Source organism: Lepidochelys kempii, chromosome 12, assembly GCF_965140285.1.
Source record: "Lepidochelys kempii isolate rLepKem1 chromosome 12, rLepKem1.hap1, whole genome shotgun sequence".
NCBI lineage: Eukaryota > Metazoa > Chordata > Testudines > Cheloniidae > Lepidochelys > Lepidochelys kempii.
Window position 1 is genome coordinate 38727508 of NC_136391.1, and position 21117 is coordinate 38748624.

A 21117-nucleotide genomic window follows, 5' to 3' on the forward strand; every position below is an offset into this window, starting at 1 on the left:
GCAGGGACTGTCTCTTGGTACGTACTTGTGCAGCGCCTTGCACAATGGGACCTCGATCTCAGTTGAGGCCTTTACAATGTACGGTGTAATACAAATAACCTGTGCAACAGGCTGCTCACCAAGATGTATGTATATGTACCAAGCATAGTTACATTATAGTCTAGCTTTTGCTTTGGATTCATTTTAATTGTGTGACTGTTGCTAGAGTTTTCCCTACACTTCTATCCCAGGCCCTAAGAAACCCATTCTTATGTCCTGGTTGGAGCCCACTGAATTCCTCTATTAATATTACTCAGCAGAAATTCCAGTGTACCTTCAAGTCGGGTTCAAGCACGTGACAACAGGATGACTCTGCAGAGTAGGCTTAAATCCCCAGAGTCTGCCAAACGTTATGCTGATCTTCGGTTGAAGCACAGAGTTAAGCCCCTCAGCATGCAACAATTCCCGTGTGGTATTAAATCAGCTTATACTAATATCTGGCAGGAAAATGGAGTACAACACAGTCAGCTGTTTGGTGTACTACAAATAAAGCCCTTGTATCAGGACATTGTATCAGGCTCAATGTCCCCACTTTGTTTCTGTCTGTACATAATAATCAGTGACTGTGTGACTAATTAGTCTGTGTCAGCTGACCTCTTCCTTGGATCAGACCCAATACTGATCCAGCAGTGCTGCTGGCTGTTTGATTGGAAATAGCAATTTGTGCTTATTCGTGCCTCTGTTTGTACGTCTTTCATTTTGCAGCCTGTTCCCTTCTAGGAATAAATACACCCTATATTTACCATATCAGAGAATTGAAATCAGTGCCAGGAAGCTCTGTAAAAATATAAATCAACATGATAACTGATGATTAGGGAATCTATTTTAATGCTGATCCATAAACCAGGAAAATAAACAGAAAATCTCTTTCCTGTGTGGGGGAAAACTGAAATCCCTAACCAGGTCACCTAATATTCCATAATATTTTTTCACACGAGAAGGGGCTTCAGGTCTAGTGTTCTGCCTTAATTCTTACTTGTGTCATATATTTTACCTGCGTAAATTCCCCATGCTGTCGCTGGGTGTTCTAAAATCCTTCACTTCCTATCTTAACCTTTAATGAGGCATGCTTGATGTTTTCGACTGGCTGATACAGCCACACACACCCCGCCCCCCGCAAGGGGGCTGCATTCTGGGCAGAGTGATTCCCATATGTAAACTTTGTGAAAAAAGCAACATCAGTAAATAATATTAAACCATATTTCACTGGTGTTATTGTTGCTCTCAGATGTCCTATAAAGAGAGCACAGAGAGCAATACGGAGATAAGATACTGTGCATAGAAGAGTGCAACATGATTAATGAACCTCTTGTCCCAATGAGTGTGATAGGATATCTTGTGCTACTGTCCTGCATCAACAGTATTTATATATCACATTTTTCTTATTATTTTTCTTATTCAAAAGGTATTTGGCTGTCTCTCATGGTTCAAGGACAGATGTGAAGCCTGGTGAGCTGAACACCAAAATCTGACATTTTTCCTGACTGAATTTTATTCTTTGACCACAAAGACCTTTTTCCCCTTCTTGTTTGTTTGTTCCATTTTCTTACCTTTGCCCTGAGCTTGTCTAGGCTTCCAGCGGTGTCCATGACAATTAAAAGCCCAGTTTATCAGCATCTGCTAATATGGCAGCACCAGCAGCTGGCTGCAAAGGGGCTTAGGCCTTTCTGGTTCCAACCGTAAAATGTACCGTAGGGAAAATCTGGTGACACTGGCATTCGGTTCCTTCCCTTGCAAAAAGTCCAAAATGAAATGAAATCCGGTGCAATGGTGCCATTTGACCTCTCCTATTTTCTGGGCATTGAGTTTTATTTGAATGTGTACCTTTTTCTTTCCACTGTTTCCTTGGCTGCTTAGCAGCAAGCTGACAGGTATTTGCCTTTCGTACAAATCCGTCCCACCTCAGGTACAAGCTGCTGCCTTTGAACTGAGCTCGAGAGCCATAAGTAACGGTGTGTTCGTTTCACATCTGTTCCCGACTTCTGTTCTTCTCCACTTGTGATTGGAGTGTGGAGCTGACCGTGCATAGGTCGTGCTTTGTGCTAGCTCCCCCTCTTCCAGGGCGAGGAGGAATTCACCCTTTTTTGGACAGGCTTTTTGTTGATGCTGGTTAATTCTTTTATGGCTGATCCTGTGACACATCGTGCAGCTGCTGGTGCTTTTACATTGTAGAACTAGCACGGAGCCCGGGATAAGAAAGGAGCCTGCCCTGACTTTAATTCCTCTTGCTAGGTCCATGTGCCCTCCAGCCAAAGTGTACAAGAAATGGCTTGTACCAGGCTATATGCAATGATGAGCTGCCAAGATCTTAACAACGGGTTCCCTCCTCACCCCATGACGGGGTCGTTGCCCACCCCCCGGGACTCTGCCCCATCCAACCCCCCTGCGTTCCTTGACGACCCCCCAGGACCCCTGCCCCATGCACCTCCCTCCCCTGTCCCCTGACTGCCCCCAGAACCGGGCAAGAGGGTCTCGTGGGCCACCGTAGTGGGTGCCCACCCCACCCCTAAGAGCCAGAGGGACCTGCTGGGGGGCGAGGTGGGGAGTCCCGGTGGTGCTTACCTGGGACCGCTCCCAGGAAGCAGCCGGCAGGTCCCTCTGGCTCCTAGGGGCGGGGGAAAGTAGCTGGGGGGGGACCAGGGGGAGCGGCTGCTCCCTCCACTGATCACATCAAAAGTGGCACCTTAGGCGCCGACTCCCTGGGTGCTCCGGGGCTGGAGCACCCATGGGGAAAATTTGGTGGGTGCAGAGCATCCACCAGCAGCTCCCCGCCCCGCGCCCGGTCCTAGCTCACCTCCGCTCCACCTCCTCCCCTGAACCCACCACCCTGCTCTGCTTCTCCACGCCCCCCCCCCCCCCCCCCCGGCCAGCTTCCAGCAAATCAGCTGTTTGGCGGGAAGCCAGGGAGGGCTGAGAAGCAAGCCGCGGCTTCCCACTCAGGCTGAGGGTGGCAGAGGTGAGCTGGGGCGGGGAGCAGTTCCCCTGCACGCGCACCCCCCAACCCCACCCCCCGGGTTACCTGTTGCAGCGTGGGTGGCCCTCCTCACACCCGCCCCCCCCCGCCCAACCTCACCTCCGCTCTGCCTCCCTGGGCCTGAGTGGGAAGCCGCGGCCTGCTTCTCAGCCTGCCCCGGCTTCCTGCACGAACAGCTGATTCGCGGGAAGCCTGGGGGGGCGGAGAAGCAGAGCGGGGCGGCGTGTTCACGGGAGGAGTCGGAGGTGGAGCTGAAGTGAGGTGAGCTGGGGCCGGGGGTGGGGTGGGGAGCTGCCGGTGGGTGCTCTGCACCCATCAAATTTTCCCCTTGGGTGCTTGGCTGGAGCACCCATGGAGTCAGCACCTAAGGCACCACTTTTGGCTGGTTAAATTTAGAAGCCCTTTTAGAACCAGTTGTCCCTCGCGGAACAACTGGTTCTAAAAGGGCTTCTAAATTTAACAACCAGTTCTATTGGGGGGAGGGATAGCTCAGTGGTTTGAGCATTGGCCTGCTAAACCCAGGGTTGTGAGTTCAATCCTTGAGGGGGCCATTTAGGAAACTGGGGCAAAAATTGGGGATTGGTCCTGCTTTGAGCAGGGGTTGGACTAGATGACCTCCTGAGGTCTCTTCCAACCCTGATATTCTATGAACTGGCTCCAGCTCACCACTGGCTGTATGCCACCCATTATGGACCCAGCGTGGATAAACCTGAGAAGGTTCACAAGCTTGGGCTGAACCTTTTAAGATGTCTTTCCTCCTTCCTTGCAGAGGAGTCAGTGGGAATTTGCGTGCTCAGGCCCAGAGATCGGTTCCTCCAGCCCATGAGTGTCTGTTTTATGGATGAAATTAATCCCAGGGCAGAGGACCTGCATCAGGTTCTTTGCACCAGCTACACCTCATTTAGAGTGAAATTCACCCGTGCAAAGGAACGACACCACTAGGCCCCACTTAAATCCTCAAAATTGGGCTTAAAAGGAACTTAGCTGATGTGTAGACTGGCTGTTGGCCCCGTACAGAGGGGTGAACTTCAGCCTTCGCATTTAGTGTCGCGCTTACATGTTGCATTGCATTATTTTTCTTGTATGAGCCCTGGGCTGAATTTCACCTTTGACCTTGCACAGGTAAGTCCCTAAATCAGCCCCACATTTCAACAATCAAGCCAAGCCCTTTTCCACCAGCAGATTTTACACCGTGGCATGAAACAATGGAGCCAGTTACTTGAGTTACCCAATCAGCTTGCTGATGTAGGAAACACAACCCAGACTGCCATTACTTGTTCCGCCCTGGGGCGAGAGTCATGGTGGTTGTTTTTTCTTGTTGCTTTTTTTTACATGGAAAAGACAAAATTCTTCCAATATTGTTCTTATCTGTTGGGCAGTTGCAGTGGTTCTGTCGTCACCGCCAGCTCACAAATCTGTGAGCCTTTTCCCTTGCAATCGAGATGTTTGAATACCAGAGATAAATATGTTACCATGTATTTCCTGTGTTGGAAACATTCTACCCAGCTGAGCTGGGCTGAAGAGCCTATTGTTTCATTTAAAGATATCCAGCGATTTGCTAATAGACACATGAACCTCGATAGTGGACTGCAAATGCTATTTGTTTGAGGTTTCCCAGAATTCAGTTTGGAAGGCGTCAGTCTCCAAGCATTTTAACTACTAGCTTAGGGGCCGCAATGGGAACAAGGATGAAGCATTTCATGGCAAAACTTGTTGGCGGGCTGAATCTGATCCTGCAGTGGTTTTACACTAGTTTACACTTCCTTTGACTTCAGGGGCGCTACTTCTCATGTATACCAGCGTACATGAGGTCAGAATTGGTCTGTTAAAGGATCAGAATAATGATGATTTAACTGGGAATTGGTCCTGCTTCGAGCAGGGGGTTGGACTAGATGACCTTCTGGGGTCCCTTCCAACCCTGATATTCTATGATTCTATGATAATAGCTTTTTAGAAAGTTGGTTACTCAGGTAGCAAAAGTGCTTGACTGTGTCCAAAGTCTGTCTCTTGATGGTGACTTGTGGCAGGTCATGTGCCAGGCCTGTATCAGGCTGATGGAGCACTTCAGTTTTCTCAGTATTGAGTGAGAGTTTGAGGCTTCAATAAGCTTGTGCAAAAATGTCCAGTGTGGACTGAAGGTCATTCTCCCGTGTGCATGAGGATGGCACAGTCATCAGCATGCTGAAGATCAGTAATGGATGCCCTGAGGACTCTAGACTTCTAGCGGAGGCATCGAAGATTAAAAAGCACCCCCATCCATTCTGTACTGAATGTCAGCTTCCCTGGGGAGGCAATCTTTAGTGAGGACCAAAATGACCACTAAATAGATGGAGAACAGGGATGGGGAAAAAATCGACAGTGAGATCCAGCATGGCATCCAATGCTCAAGTGCTTCCTTCGGGAAATTGCTCTGATGTGTTTGCACAGACCGTGACCTACAGCAGGACACCAAGATCCAGATCTACAAGACAGTTTTTGTTCCTACACTCCTCTATGGATGCGAAACCTGGGTGACCTATTGACAGCACTTCAAGAGTCTGGAGAGCTACCACCAGCGATGCCTCCGGAAGATCGCTCACACCAAGTCAGAACATCGCTGCACTAACATCAGCGTCCTCACTGAAGCCAATGTCACCAGCATTGAAGCAATGATCCTCCTGCACCAAAAGCGCTGGGCTGGACATCACGTGCAGATGCCAGACTCTCGCCTCCTAAAACAAGCCCTCTACTCTCAGCTCACCTATGGTCAGAGATCCCATGGTTGTCAGAGGAAATGCTACAAAGATAAACAGAAAGCGTATCTCAAGAAAACTGATGTGGACATCACAAGTTGGGAGGAGCAAGCCTCCAACTGACCCCAATGGTGCCACATCCTCCATCAGGCAGTGTCCCGCTTCAAGGAGAAGCACCTTGCCCTTGAAGCTGAAAAGAGAGAAAGAAAAGGAAGGAAAAAGAAAGAACTTTCTCCCAGCTGGCCCACCAGGAAATGTCTGTACCGACTGCAGTTGGATCTGTGGTTCTAGTATTGGACTCCTCAGTCATCTCAGGACCCATATGTAAATCCATGGTAGAGATCATCCTTGAATCAAGGGATCACCGATGATGATGATGAATAGCTTTTTAACAATGTCTGCTGCCTTGAAAAAGGAAGTTAATGCCTAAAAATGAAACTAAACTGAAAAAAAAAGTAGATGTTAGTTTGGGTGACATTGCTAAGCACAGTGGCCTCATTTTCTCCTATCAGGGAAAAACAAGATGAAAGACTGTGAAGCCTGTCTCGTCCAAGCAGCAATTTGAAGTGCAAATCAGAGGAAAGAATCTGCTAGCTCTCTGAGATCCAGAGCACAAGGAGACACCAGAGAACCCAACGCCCATTGACTTCAATAGGAGTTTGCCTCATAAATATCTTTTCAGGATCTCAACCCAGGTTCTTTTTCTCTTTATGGATGGAGACTTCATGCATCTCTTCTAAATCTGAGGACATTGAAGAGGGCTGTAATTAACAGAGGATTCAATTTACCCCTATGCAGAGGCCAGCACAAGACCTGTTCACCACGTAAGCCCTATTTTAATGACTTAAATGGGACTGCATTGGAGTGTAGGCCCTGAATCTGCACAGGGGTGGATTTCACTTGGAAGAAACTATAGGAAGCCCTCTGCCAGTTGCTCCAGAAGGTAATGCTGGAACCATCATTCTGACCCTTGCTAATTTTGGGGAGGTGTTCCAAATACATATCCCTGCAGATTGACCTTTCCAGAAGAGAAACTCACCAGTTCAGATCCTTCTCCTTTGTATTATATTTCAAAATTTCCTTTCACCACTCAAAAATTACACCCAGATGGCGGGTGAGTGGTGCATTAGCTGCCTCTCTGTTTTCCAAGGAGGCGTATCAGTACCGTTCTCCATACGGATACGTTGATCGTCTCCAGGGACCTACTCTTCCTCTCATTGATAATCTCAGATGCACTCTGCCTGGGGATTGCAAAAGTGATTCCCCCCCCCCCCGCCCCTGCAGCTATCTATTATATCTATCTCACTTGTAAGGCACTTGTTGTTTGCATTTTGCAGCCTCGTGCCTTCAGCAGATGTGCTGTTATCACCCACCTTCAAGTGGTGGAGGTTGAATGGCAAATCCTTTTTTTTTTTTTTTTTAATGCTGCTAATTAGAACTCTTGCTTTACGGGTTTTATTGCTCACATGCAAACCTAGACAGGAAAACTATTCTTAGCAAACACCTGCCCAGCTGGCTGGGTTCTCTATGGCATTGGCTGGCCCTGGTGAAGCCTGAGAGCATTACAGCTGCCTCTGCTCCCTTCATTTCTGGTCTACATTCCTCTCTCTGCCACATGGCGTTTCACACGTCCTGTCACTGGCTGCTGCTGTATCTTAACCTATTTGTTACACATTGGAACATAACCAAATTGCTTAGTGCAAAGAGCCCTTCATCCTTGTATCATGGGCAATGGAAGGGGAGTCTGGGCTTGTGCTGCAGTGTTGCATGGGGAAGGGGCATTTTACATGGTCTATGGATGGTAGGTGCTGGCCAAAAATAAGAGAAACTGAAACCTGGGATGGGATCTTTCCCCTTATTGTAGCTGGGCTGGACTGTTGCCATCAATCCTTGCCTTCTCTTCACCTGTCCTAATGATACCATCTCTCCTCTGCATTTTAGGTAACTCTACAGTGGAATATATATATATATATATATATATATATATATATATATAAACTGCTTTCACAACTGACCTAAGGGCTGCGTGATTTTGTGATCAGAGCGAGGGTCAGCGAGTCAAGAATATTGGATTTTGTCTCCTGTCCAGCGACTGATTTGCTGTGTGACCTTGGGCAAGTCTCCTAATCTCTCTGCCTCAGTTTTCCCAAGCTGTAAAACCTGGTTAATATTTGCCTCAATCACAAAGGTGCTGTCAGGGTTCATTAATGTTTGTGCAGCCCTTGGAGATCCTATTATTAGCTGCCTTCCTCCATTTACTATGCTTTGGCTACCTTTGCTCTGCCCTGATCTATTACCCATCATCATCCTCCTGCAATTCCCTCACTACTAGGGAAGTGGCTGGCTGATTTCTGTACAAACTTCTGATCTGCCCATTACAACCCTTGTGCATGCTTAAGGATTGGAGTGCATATGCTCCTCTATCAGAGGATCTAATCATGTGCAGAGGATAGCACGTATCAGGAGTGGACAAAAGATTCAGTTCCACTGGGATAAACACCCTGAAGTTGGAATTCTTACCCAAACCTCTTAGGCCTGCAAAATTTGGGTGGAGGAGGCAGCAAGGTCGAGCATGTAATGTGCAGGACTGGACGTCAGGACCTAAATGTCTCAATGAAACGTGTAACAATTTCCTTTTTAAGAGAGAGATGCTTTAAAATCGTGCCTTAAAATAAATGCAACACGAAAGATTCCCACTCCAGAGGAGAGAGACATGGGCAGCTCTGTCTGCTTCTTGGAATGAGACCAGACTAAATGTGAGGCACTAATTGTCTCGCAGCACTCAAAAGATCACTACATTAGAAAGCTCGTGTAAAAATGAAATACTGACCTGTGCTGGAATAGAGTGACAGGTTCTTGCATTCTCCATGCAGGCAGAAGGAAAGGAGAATTGGATTCCTGCGTGCATAGGGAGTTCAATATTTGTTGCTAAAGGTGAGGTTTCCAAAAGCCTCTGAGAGTTAGGAGCACAATTTCCATTGACTTTCAGTGACACTTGTGCTCCTAATTCTCTTAGGTGCTTTTGAAACAAATCTCCTCCTAAAGGCTTTGACCCAACTGGATAGAAAATTTCAATTAATGGCTGTACAGAGCACACCTATCTCTGGTATGTAAATACTGTGCAAGGTTTAACAGCATGATAACAGCTGCCCCAGCAAGGCCTGTTGGTCTATTTCTCCATATTCTTGTAGTTTTCAGTCCAGGCTGTTGGGTCTGAGTGTGTTATTAGTTCTCTGCCCTGCTCTTGATTCATTCATGAGCTGTTGTTATTGAACACACTCTTGGGGGTTTTTCTGTTCGGTCTCTTTGGGGAGTGCTATGTTGAAGAGGTATTGATTGCACATTAAAATTCAGGCATGACACATTCATGGGAACTGATTTTATTCCATTTATATTGTAGCTGTTTTGATTAAATTTGGACATAAATACTGGTGATTTGCCCCTTTCTTTTTATAAGAAAATATTCAGGTTTCCGTCGTAGATAGAAAGCCTGCAAAAATTCATTTCAGATCAGGAGAGGCTTGGTCTGGACAACTAGACAGGTGCAAAACAAAACTTCAGAGATGCAACCGGAGGAAATGTCTGTCTGTGTGTGTGTCGGTGAAGGCATTATAGAAACATGGATATTTTTAAAAAAAATGTTTTGAAAATTTACTATTGGGCAGAGATTTGTGCTGAGAATTACTTTTTATTATAGCTGATTTATTACCCCGTGAAAATGGGCTTTACTCCTGGAAAAATGTATACTGCGAATACCAGAATAGCGCAATCCAGTTTCCATAGGGCCCTCCAGCATTCATGTAGAGCGTTTTCACAAGGGGTGTCACAGCTGGTTTCCACTGGACCACTTTTTGCTGGGGAAGTAGGAATCTTGGCAGTCGTGATTTTTGTTGCTTCTCCAAAGGCAGACTTGACACCGTTAATGTGCCATGAAAGGTTTCTCCATAGGAATTGCACGTCCTAAATTGAGCTGTGCATATAGGATTGAAGAAGAGCTGTCATCTGCATTTTAAAACGTTTTTCGGTGTGAGGTTCTAGGCTCTGCATCCTGTATTCCCTGCACATGCCCAAATCATTGATGTAGACATTCACAGTCCGAGGAACACAGTGTAACAAAGGCAATAACAAAATAAGCCTGTTTATAACTTTATTGCAGTAAAGATTTAAGATGACTCCTTGCAGATGTGTTAAATGTAAGGGCAATAACTGACACTCAGTGTCTTGAATGCATTAGAAAAGCAACCTGTTCGGTGCCCTCTGATTGGCTCACCAGTTTGGTTAAGAAGTTCATTTCAAATGTAGTAGGTAAGGTTATAAAGGTTGCCTCTTTTTTAGCAAGACAGTATAATCTCCTTGATGAAGATAATATGACTCCAGTGGGACGCTGGTTCTGATATGAGTCCCTGCTTGTATTAATTACTTTTAGGGGTGCCACTCACATGAAGGAATTGATTGTATTTGGGGCAGGGTTAAGATAGACCAAGGTAGCATGGGAAGGACAAAATTATAAAGTGTGTCTAAACTCCCCACCCCTATCTACGCTATGTCTACACTACGTCAACATCTACACTTGGTTACAATACTGATGATCACAGCTTGGATGGACCAGAGAATCTAGGCTGTTATTTTTCTACGTAATGGATCCTGAGAAGCCCAGGACGCATGGGAGAAACTGTTCTTTCTCTCTTCTGGAGTTTGTCAGAAAAGGAACAGGATTCAGCTGAGGCGGAAATGTTCTTAACAGCTGCTGATCGTAAAGGATTTTACAACTGATAAGAGATTAAACTGCTTGTTGCCCAGAAAGTGGAGCGAGGTGGGGAAAGGCACCTCTGTGCATCTGCAGTTGACGTGCAGTGTGGATACGTGAAGAAACCATACTAAGCAGTTTTGTAGCAGAGGGCTGCGTTCCAGCTGCAGAACGAGGCCAGTTCATTTTACGAGTCATAAGTATGGCCTTCCTTGGGAGAGGGTGAACTGTGTCAGTCTTTTTATTGATGAAAAATGGGAGCTGTCTGGCAGGTCCTATGGTGTTACACTATTGCATATAGGTGTGTGCACAAGATATACTTCGCTCTTTTCTAGAGTGGTTGGAAAATTTTGACTTAGTAAAAAATCAAAAAGTAAAATATTTCAATTCAGTAATGCAACTACTGTATGTTATAGGACTTATTGTTTGGATGCTTCCTGCTCCCGTTCTGTTCTGTGGCTGGGCTACCTCTCTCATAATGCACCATGGTCTCCCATATTGGTGAAGGGAAGCTGTGCAGCTTGGGAGAACCTGTTAATGGTGCATCATGGGAGATCTAGTTAGGCTGGGGAGCCCATAGAAAAGAATGGGGACAACTGACCTATAGCTCTCATGAGCCACTGTGGCGGCATAGAAAATAAAACTATTTTGGTTTTTTGCCTGAAAATTGAAAATTTTGGGATTTCAAGCATTTACTTTTTTTTAACAAAAACCTGACATGTTCCACAGAAAGTGGATGCTTTTCAAGAAGAATTTCACTCTACTAAAACCCCAGTTTTTCATCAAAAAAACAATTTCGGCAGAAACTTTCGCCCAGCCCTACTTTTTGATTCCTTTGTAGGTGTCGCTGTGGGCAGGATGGATGGAGGAAATGGGTTTTACATTTCCTTTCAGCATTGCTGAGATCTGCATGCATCCTGATCTCTTCTAGACACGAGTTTCAAATTTCTGGGCCAGTTGCTGAGAAAACCCCATCTCGTGCACACATGAGCCTCATTCTTGAATGCAGTCCATGTGGAATACAGATATCTTGGGAGGTCATAATTGAGGACAGCAGAGTGGCCTGTAGCTTACTAGGGCCAGTCTCATAAAAGTCTTCGAAGGTGAGGACTTTGAATTTGACTAGATATTTAGTGGGAGGGAGGCCGTGCAGAGAGTGGAGCGCTGGGGTGTTGTGTTGGGCAGATGGGTTGCTGGTCTAAACCACCAGTAGCTCTTTTTAAAAGGTCAGTGGTTTCAAACCTACATGTGACCTGGTGTGTCTTTTACTGTTTTAAAAAATAAAGGAAAGCTGCTGATGCTTCATGGAGAATTTGAAAGACGTTTTCTTTTGAGTTGATTCAGCTGTAGACACTTCCATGGAAAGCACAACTTTCTTTATTATGGGTCCTATCTTGGCTTCAGTAGGCACTTGGTCCAAGGGAAGACTACAGGGTTGGAAGCTTATCATAGGAGCTTATCAGGTCATTATGTCCCATGATGTGGATGCCTTGTATCAGAGGTGTTTGCTCGGGAAATGGATATACAGTAACATCACACACCAGAGAATCACATCTTCAGGTGAGAGATAAACTCGATGAGCAGATGGTCATGTAAGAACTAAAGAAGTTGCCTACATACCTGGTAACCTTAGCAATAGAGAACAAGGGAAGAGAAACTCAGAAGGTGAAAGGTACAGTATATCAGCAGGAGTGGTCCTCAACTACAGACTAAGGGCCTGATCCAAGTCTTTCCATTGACTTCAATGAGAGTTGGATTGGACTCTGTGCTGTTTGGTCATGTCAGGGGTCCGGAACAGCGGTAGGCTGGAGACTAGATCTGACAGCCGTCTTAGTTCATAAATTTTTGCAAGACTTTTGCCAGAAGCTGGGAATGAGTGACGGGATGGATCATTTGAGGATGATCTGTTCTTTTCATTCCCTCTGGGGCACCTGGCATTGGCCACTGTCAGAAGAAAGGACACTGGGCTAGATGGACCTTTGGTCTGACCCAGTATGGCTGTTCTTAAATGGCACCTCCCTTTTCTACCAGCTTGAATGATGGAAATATCGAGGGCTCAGCTCTTCTCTTGAGATTTCTGGCTGAATTTGATAAAGTCTAGCCCTTTTTTATGGTTTTGGCTCTGTCCTAGAACCAAAACTGTTGACAGGTTCAGGCCCAGAGACTTGACATTCAGATCTGAGGTCCTGACTCTACTGTGTTCAAAACAGAATGTCTTTCACAAGGCTCCCGTTGTCCCTTTAATGTGCAGAGCAGCAGCAACATAATGTATTTCTTCATAAATGTGCTGTTGGGCTTATCCTTGAGGTTTCATGCACTATACATGACATCTACACTCTTGTACTAGGCCTTGCTTGTTTCATATGGTGCCTTGGGATGTCAGGCATGCAACCCACAGTAAAAATGTTATTGTATTGTATAGAGCAGTCTTTGATTCAACTCTGCTTTGTCCTGTGTGTACAGGGACTCCTCCGATAGAAACTTAACTTTGAATTTGGAGAAACTCTAGCATCTGGGGGAGGGAACTATCACATTCTTTAATTTTTTTCTTAACTGATTGCTTCCCATGCCTCCCCCCACCCCACCATTCCCACCCCCTTAACTCCAGATTAATGATATTTTGTTGTGGGCTCCCGGATATTATGATGAAGTCTTTTCCTATCTGATCTGTAACTTACCTTCTAATATTAAGGACCTGATTCTGAGTGATGCAGCCAGGGGAGGATGACCAGATGTGGTTTTGTGCTGTCTCAATTCTAGCCTGCTCCAGAGGGCAGTGCAATCTGTGGCATAAATTAACCCACTGCTCGATGTTCGTCTAATTTATGGCAGCCTCTTGAGGGCTGGCTGGAGGCTGCGTCACAGCCTAGAATCTCGGTAGCAACATGTACCCCATGCCCACGCAGCGTCTGCACCAGCAGAAACTCTCTCCAGCCCCCTGAGGCATCTTCCTGGTCCCCATGTGTCGCTAGAGCAGAGTATAGGGCTGCATATGGAATCTCTCCCAATGGAAAGTGTGCATGCTCAGAAGCTCTGAAATCCAGGCCTAGCAATGGGAGCAAGTCACCTGTCCCTGGGAGAGCTAGTCAGTGAGGGAATCTGCTGGGGTCAGTTAAGAGCACAAGAGCTGAATGGAGGTGACAGAGTAGTGCCTGGCTTTCTCCTCTTGGCGGTGTGCTTGGCTGACTGCAAGAGCTGGGCTGTGTGCTGCTCCGGAGGGAAGGGATTCTGCGCAAGCTGGCATGCTGGTGCCACTGAGGCTAGCTGAGATGGTGATCTTGTTTCTCACAGTTAATAACTCCCTAGCATATATAAATGAGACACATCTGGGCTGGATGGGCCTTCTGGGATGTCTTGTATTAGTGCCAGCAGGCTGACCAACTGTTCAAGCCACCTGGGGGCTAACTCCTAACTCAAAAAGCAAATTTACCATCTATTTTGTGGCCTGGCACTTCTTACATTAACCTGCAGCATGGAACTTCGGACATATTCCCAGCTATGTAACTCAACTTTTTGACACCAAAGACGTTTACAGAGAACATTGCAGCCTGCTCTGGGGTGTAGCATGGCAATTGTTTAACAGCCCACAAGAACCCCTGTGTGTTTATGTAGGCAGTAAAATAAACCTCAGAGCCTAGCACGATATTGAAGGTTATGGGGGTATTTATTACCCCCCCCCCATTTTACAGATGTGCCCTATGGGGGAGCTAAGGCGAGAGGGTAAAGGATCTACTGAAGGTCATGTGAAGAGTCCTTCTGAGAGTGGGATTTGACATCTATAGACCCTGGCTTCCACTCCTATGCTTAGTCCATACCCTTGTCTGATATTTAGCTAACTGGTCTGCAATTTACTGGTGTATGCGTAAAAAGAAAAGGAGTACTTGTGGCGCCTTAGAAACTAACCAATTTATTTGAGCATATGCTCAAGTCCTCCTTTCTTTTTGTGGATACAGACTATCCCGGCTGCTACTCTGAAACCTGGTGTATGTGTGTATTTTTTAATCTTCTGTTTATTTAAGGAACACTATCTTGCTGGACGCTTCCCAGGTTATTGCATCCAAATTGAGTAACTTTTAGGTTTGCTAAACTTCTCCAATTTCTCCATTAGCTATTGTCTGAAAGCACTGTTTGGTGCCAATCCTTTGGCCCTGGAGCTGTGAATTCTCATCACATAGCCAATTGTGACCCTATTTCAGAGGAATATTCCCTACTTTATTAGCAAAATAGTTATAATTTTTCCACTCTGTTCCTGCAAGAAACTCTCCGAATCCTATGTGTTTTGATGTGGTTTAAAGGTGTCTGTATTTTTCTCCCCACATGTCTCTCTTTAGCTTTCAAATATTGGCAGGTGGACTTGGTGAGCCTCCAAGTTTTATCATTGCCAGATGCCGATATTTATCCTCTTTGTTTTCCCAATCTTGTGTCCCTGTAAATCTGATTTAGGACAACAGCTTTCTTAAACTTAAATAATTATGTAATGTCTCTGCTATGTACCACACTTACCTTCTGCTTCTTTGCTGTCGCTCTGGAGAGGGTCCGCTTTCTTTCACTAACAGTTGTCCATTTTGTATAGCAATAAAACAAAACAAAAATACCACCAAACCCACTATTGCTCCTAGTGAAGACAGGTGGATACTGAACAAAATACACTATCTGTGTCACATGTGTGAAACTTGGTTGACTTGCCCACTCCTGTTTCCCACTCTCTCTCTTGTGGTTGGGAGACAGCGTGATCCATGAAATAAGGCACTGGACTGGGAGCTAGGAAGTCTGAGTTTTCTTCCCAGTTCTGTCGATGATCTGCTGTGTGACCTTAAACAGGTCACATCAGCTGTCAGTGCCTCAGGTTCCCCAAATACAAAATGGGACTGAAATGACCATCTCTCTTTTTGTAAAATCTGTGAGGTCTATGGCTGATAAGTGCTCTATGGGCATGATCCGAACCTCATCCAAGCGAATGGAAAGGGTCCCATTAATTTTTAATGGGGTTTGGAACAGATCCCAGAAGAGGTAAGTATTTTATGAATTCACTCTTTTTATTAGCATGGCTCCAGCTTCCACGCCGGTTTTTGTAGCTGCCCTTGTTTCTGACTGCACTGAAGTGAAACCCCTTGATCAGTTATAAATGAATAGTTTAATGAATTATTTCAGGCTGTCCATCTCAACGCAGTAAAAGTGCTCTAGGCTGACCTTTTACAGTTGTACATTCTTATAGGGATCCTTAATTTTCAGACAATACAACCACACACCAAAGTGGAAGCCACACGCCTAACTGGAGTAAGGGCTCCCCATGGGAGTTAGGCACTTCTGAAAATCCTAACTGGCATCTAGATGCATCTAAATACCTTTAAAAACCTGCCCCAAAGTTCTTTCTGTTTAAGGTTCCTCTGTTGGCCCCAGGGCATCTTTGCAAACCTTCCTTATGGTTTTCTGGAAAGTAGCTGGTGTCAATTTTAATCCATCAAAGTCTTGCTTAATTAAAGTCACCTGATGCAGTTATTTCCCAATCCTTCAGTGTTTCCTTTTAAAAGTACAGGATGCTAGCTCCCTGATCTTGTGCAGTCTAGCAGCTGGAGAACACTAACACTGCAAGTGGAAGCAATTGTTTTTTCATAGGAAACCATGGCAAAGCTCTCCCTAGCTACCTCAAACCATGCACACATTCAAGCTGCCTATGGTATCGTGTCTCAAGTTCCCCTTTCTCTAAAGTTTCCTCAGAGTATAAGAAAGATTGGGCCTTTTTCAATGTGTTATTGTGTCCCTAGCGGCAGCCGCTGTAATGGTGTCCCTAGCCTCTGTTTGCCAGAAGCCGGGAATGGGTGACGGGATGGATCACTTGACGATTACCCGTTCTGTTCATTCCCGCTGGGGCACCTAGCACTGGCCCCTGTTGGAAGACAGGGTACTGAGCTAGATGGACCTTTGGTCTGACCCAGTATGGCGGTTCTTATATGAATTTTTCACTAAACCCATACCAATTTGATAACTAGAGGGCACGTGTTTCCTTCAGAACAACATTCACTTCCTGGTACGCTCTCATTTACTTTGGTCTTGTTTCCATTGTTGGGTTTAGTGTGCAGGTGCTGGCTGGTCATATGCAGGAGGTCAGACTAGATGATCGGGCCTTAAACTCAGACTCTCTAGAGAAAACAAAATCCCCATCTTTGAGGATGGTGCCCAGGGAGGAAGGATGATCTCAGAGCTGATGCACAGGGTTGGGTACTCAGAGAGCTCAAGTGAGTTTTTGCCTCTGTGGAAATGAACAGCCAAACTTCCACTGGTGTCAGTAGGGCCAGGATCTCACCCCTCAGTCCTGCTCCTCGCTCTACCATTGACTGTGAAAGTAAATTGTTTCCCCAGTCTGAGCTTCAGTTTCCCCATCCATAAAGTGGGAACAATAATATGTACCTCCCAGGCACTGGGCAGCCTAAATCATTAAATTCTAACGTACTTAGAGATGACTGGGGGGAAGTGGGTAGAAGTGGAGAGTATTATTAAAAGGGAACAAGGGAAGTAGGAGGGAACAAGAGTAGAATGTCTGAGCCTGTGTGTTAGAGGGTTTGGGCTGGCTGTGAGAATAGACGTTAAAAACCTCAGTAGCACAGTGCATTTATTCCGAGACGCTTGATTTCCGGAACCTGAACCCATAACGTACAGGAGAAAATCCCGCCTGGCCCTAAGAGTGAGACTCTGTAGAGCACAGACAGTGGCGAGACTTTACCTCCCAAACATTCTTTCGGTGTAGCGGTGCGAGACTCACCGCCGTGGTGCCTCCTGCTGGCCATTCTGGGATTAGCTCAAGTCCTTCTGCAGGGCTCCCTCCTCCGGTGATGTCTCTCTCGCTGTTACTCCTGTTTGGCTGTCCCCACCACTCTGGGACCCACGTCGCTCCCCGGACCGTGGCGTCCTCTTCTGGGCACAGCAGGCCAGGGAGAGACTGCCCTCTGCTCTGTTGAGCAGCCCTTTATATATGGCCCCTGCTGGCCCTGACTGGCTGCTGCAACAAACCACCTCCAGATTGGCTCGCTTAGTGAGCTCTCCTCTAATTGGAGGGTTCTACGCAGGCTCCCTCTGGCCTGCTTTAAACCTTCCTCTTCCTGGTGTGAGGCAACTGTCTCACTACAGTGTACATTGTACATCTGCAGTGTGTCCAGAGTCTAAACGGCTTGCTTTCATTCGGCTTCATTCGGCTTTACATTAGAGAGCATGAAAGAAATGTGCAGACCAAATTTGATAAGATTAAGGTCCAACTGTAACATATTAGCATCCATTTTCCATAACGACCTAGGAATGCAATCTCGACGGTGAGATGGAAGTATCAGAATGTCATTTTAATGGACTCTGCAGCTGAGAAGTCACAAAATGATTCTGTTGAAATGGGATTTTAATAGACTTTTTCCCTGATACTCGCCACAAAGGCTTTTCTGCTGCAAAAGGTGCAGCAGTTTGTATGAAGATTGAGCTTTTGTGGGCAGCCTAGTTCACATGTAATTATGCTGTTGACCATTCAGTAAAAACTTGGCTCTAGGAAGCGCCCTTTTAGGAAAGGAGTTTTTTCTTAGAGATGAGAATTGAAATGGAACATTCGATACTTAAATGTCTCTCTGTTCGCTACTCCTTTACCATGCTAGCAACAACAAAAAAGAAAAGCGGATCATTGTTTTCTGTAAGGCCAGGTCATACTAAGTTTTACTAGCTTGTTAATTTCAAGTTGTTAATTTAAAGTGATGCACCCTTCACATGCAATGGTGAAGCTTAGAAATGCTCTTTGTTTGACTTTTGAGACAATTAGCTAATACAGGGAGATTACGATCTCTGGAAAGGATACTGGGTGGGGGAGGTGGGGTGAAATGTACAATAAAAACAAAAATGTGGACATAAAATTGATGCAAATGGGAAAAATAGAAAAGTCCCTGCAAAACACAGGAAATCAGATTTAACTGCTTAATGATCTGCTTTCAAATAGGCAGAGATCTCTGCCGGGCTGTTGAGTGGTGTTCTCATCTGGGAGTTTTTTGTCCTTCAGATATATTGTAGCAGGTGAGCATTGGTTGCTACCACTGGGTAAATGTTTTCTTTGTCCTATTCTGATGCCACAAGAAGCACTAAGGTGAAAACTGTTGGAAATAAAGTTGGAGCAGGTGTGTGAAAAAAACAGGTTTTTTTTGTAAATTTGGTGCCTACTTTTATGTCCGTAGGCATAAAAGAGGGTGTTTGACGGAGCTGGCAGGCATGCATGCAGATAGGTTTATTGTTTTTAAGATTTGTCTTCACAGAAACTCTTTTGTTCTAAATAAATAACATTTGCTTTAAGGAGGTGCCTGGCCACTGCTTACCTCTGTCACTGCTCCAGGAGAAAACAGAGCTACAGATGCTGGAGATAAGTCTGTAAACATGACTGGTGTGGAGAAAGTAAATAAGGAAGTGTTGTTTACTCCTTTACATAACACAAGAACTAGGGGTCACAGGCAGCAGGTTTAAAACAAACAAAAGGAAGTATTTCTTCACACAACGCGCTGTCAACCTGTGGAACTCTTTGCCATAGGTTGTTGTGAAGGCCAAGACTATAACAGGGTTCAAAAAAGAGCTAGATAAATTCATGGAGGGTAGGTCCATCAATGGCTAATACCCAGGTTGGGCTGGGATGGTGTCCCTAGCCTCTGTTTGCCAGAAGCTGGGAATGAGCGACAGGGAATGGATCACTTGATGATTACCTGTTCTGTTCATGCCCTCTGGCACCTGGCATTGACCACTGTTGGAAGATAGGATACTGGGCTAGATGGACCTTCGGTCTGACCCAGTATGACTGTTCCTTTGTTCTTAAGTCAGACCTGTTGAGGTAACCATGGTTAATTACAAGGGGCTCCGGCCCAGGGCTCAGTCTGAGAATGGGAGAATCACGTGATTGCATCCTAAGAGAGGTGATGGCGAGGGCTGTAGGTTTGTCACGGTGGTAAAAATGTCACCATAGCGTGACTTTTCTTTGTCTGCCTGTGTCCATGATTTCAAAGGCCGTGCAGCTAGGCAGAACCCCCCTGGGCTGTGGCCCAAATGCTTTTGTCACCACAGGGCTGCTTTCAGAGGTTCACCTATTGGGGGTAGCAGGTGGTGTTCCCAATACTTTTCAGGTTTACCAGAGGTGTCTGGGGGGAATTTATCCCACCTCCTTGCAGCCTGAGGGAGTCTAGTCTGTGCCCATCAGAGGAGATTCTCGGAAAGCAACCAGCTGAAAGCAACGCAAGCGCTCCACTCTCAGCTCTGCATGCCCTGCTCTGTCCCTGTGTAGACCTCATCTCGTTACAGTCGAGTGCCCAGTTCCTTGTCTTCTGGACACCCGTAACATGCACTGATCTGAGGCTTCTGTGGAAACAGTGTGTCCAGTTTACTCTCTTCACCTCAGTTCAACACAAGGCACTCGGACAAGCTTATAGGAAACCCGAATGGAAGTTTGTTTAACAAAGCTTGAGAAAAAGATTCAAATAAAAGCCAGTAAAAAGGTTAGGAAACAGAAGGTTACAGGTAAAAGAAAAACGTAAAACTCAATCTATAGCCTATACTTATTAACAAGTTACGCTCCTGGCTAATATATTTCATTCAGGCCATACAGTGCTTGTCCAATCCAGAAACTGGGATCTGCTTTTCATGAGACACTGACTAGCAGAGTTTCTCCTCTGTAATGGATAACATCTTGTGCCTTTCCTTTTCCTCTTATACAGTTCCAGGCTTTTTGGCTGTTTTCATAATCAAACTGTTTGATTAACTTCAGCTCAGCCCTGAAGGTCCCCTATTCAGAATAATTTCTCGGGGTTCTCTTGTCTTTATAAAAGCTCAGGCCTGCACCTGGTCCAGACTGTAAACCCAGGGCTGGGCTGGGTTGAAAGATTTTGATTGATCTCACTCTTGAGTGAGTTAGCAGAGATCCCACCTGCGTCCGGTGACTTCATCTCCAACAGGTTGCTTCATCTCCAGCAGTTTTGGAACATAATATTCCATGTTTTGCATATCTATTAAAATATTCCCCACATAAACATCTCACAATAACCATGGCAATCAGCTAGTTTTTAGCTTTCGGCAGAGACAATACTCTTGGCAGTGTAATTTTTTTCATATATCCCTGGATTAAACATGCCAAACTTACTTTAGAGAAAGGGGTGATGTTGATTCTTGGATTCCCATTGCTAGAAATACGAGTATCAAGGGCTTCCTGGGATATCGGGAGGATGATCAGACACAGGTGTAATGTACCGCTGCTTGGGCATGTCTGTGGGTTTTGATGGGAGAGAGCAGCTTTAATTTCCACTGGGGGCTCCATGGGAGAGTCACTGGCAGAGGCTGCAGCTGGGATGTGCTTAATTGGCTCAAACCCTAGCTGGCCACATCACCTTCCCAGTTGCCTGGCCTATTGAGAGAATTTCAAAATGCTTTGTTTGGATTTTTGACCTTTTTAAAACCTTTGTTGCAGTCTAACTCGGTTAAATTTTGAAGCAGTCATTTTGAACTGGAAAATAGGAATTTTTCATTTCAAACATGTTTCATTTTGACAATTTCAAAACTTTTTCCTCAACTCTTTTTCGAGTTGGGAAACAGATTGAGACTGACACTGTTTTGGTTTTGATGCATCAACG

At 45.6% G+C, this 21117-nt stretch overlaps 1 protein-coding gene across 1 annotated transcript in view; it reads left to right on the forward strand.

The window, feature by feature from the left end:
• ZNF469 (zinc finger protein 469) overlaps positions 1 to 21117 on the forward strand; it is a 411666-nt gene that overhangs the window by 45943 nt on the left and 344606 nt on the right. The window contains exon 4 of the mRNA XM_078848136.1: positions 1445 to 1488. The gene's annotated coding sequence lies outside the window, so the exon portion shown is untranslated. The remainder of the gene's footprint in view (positions 1 to 1444; positions 1489 to 21117) is intronic.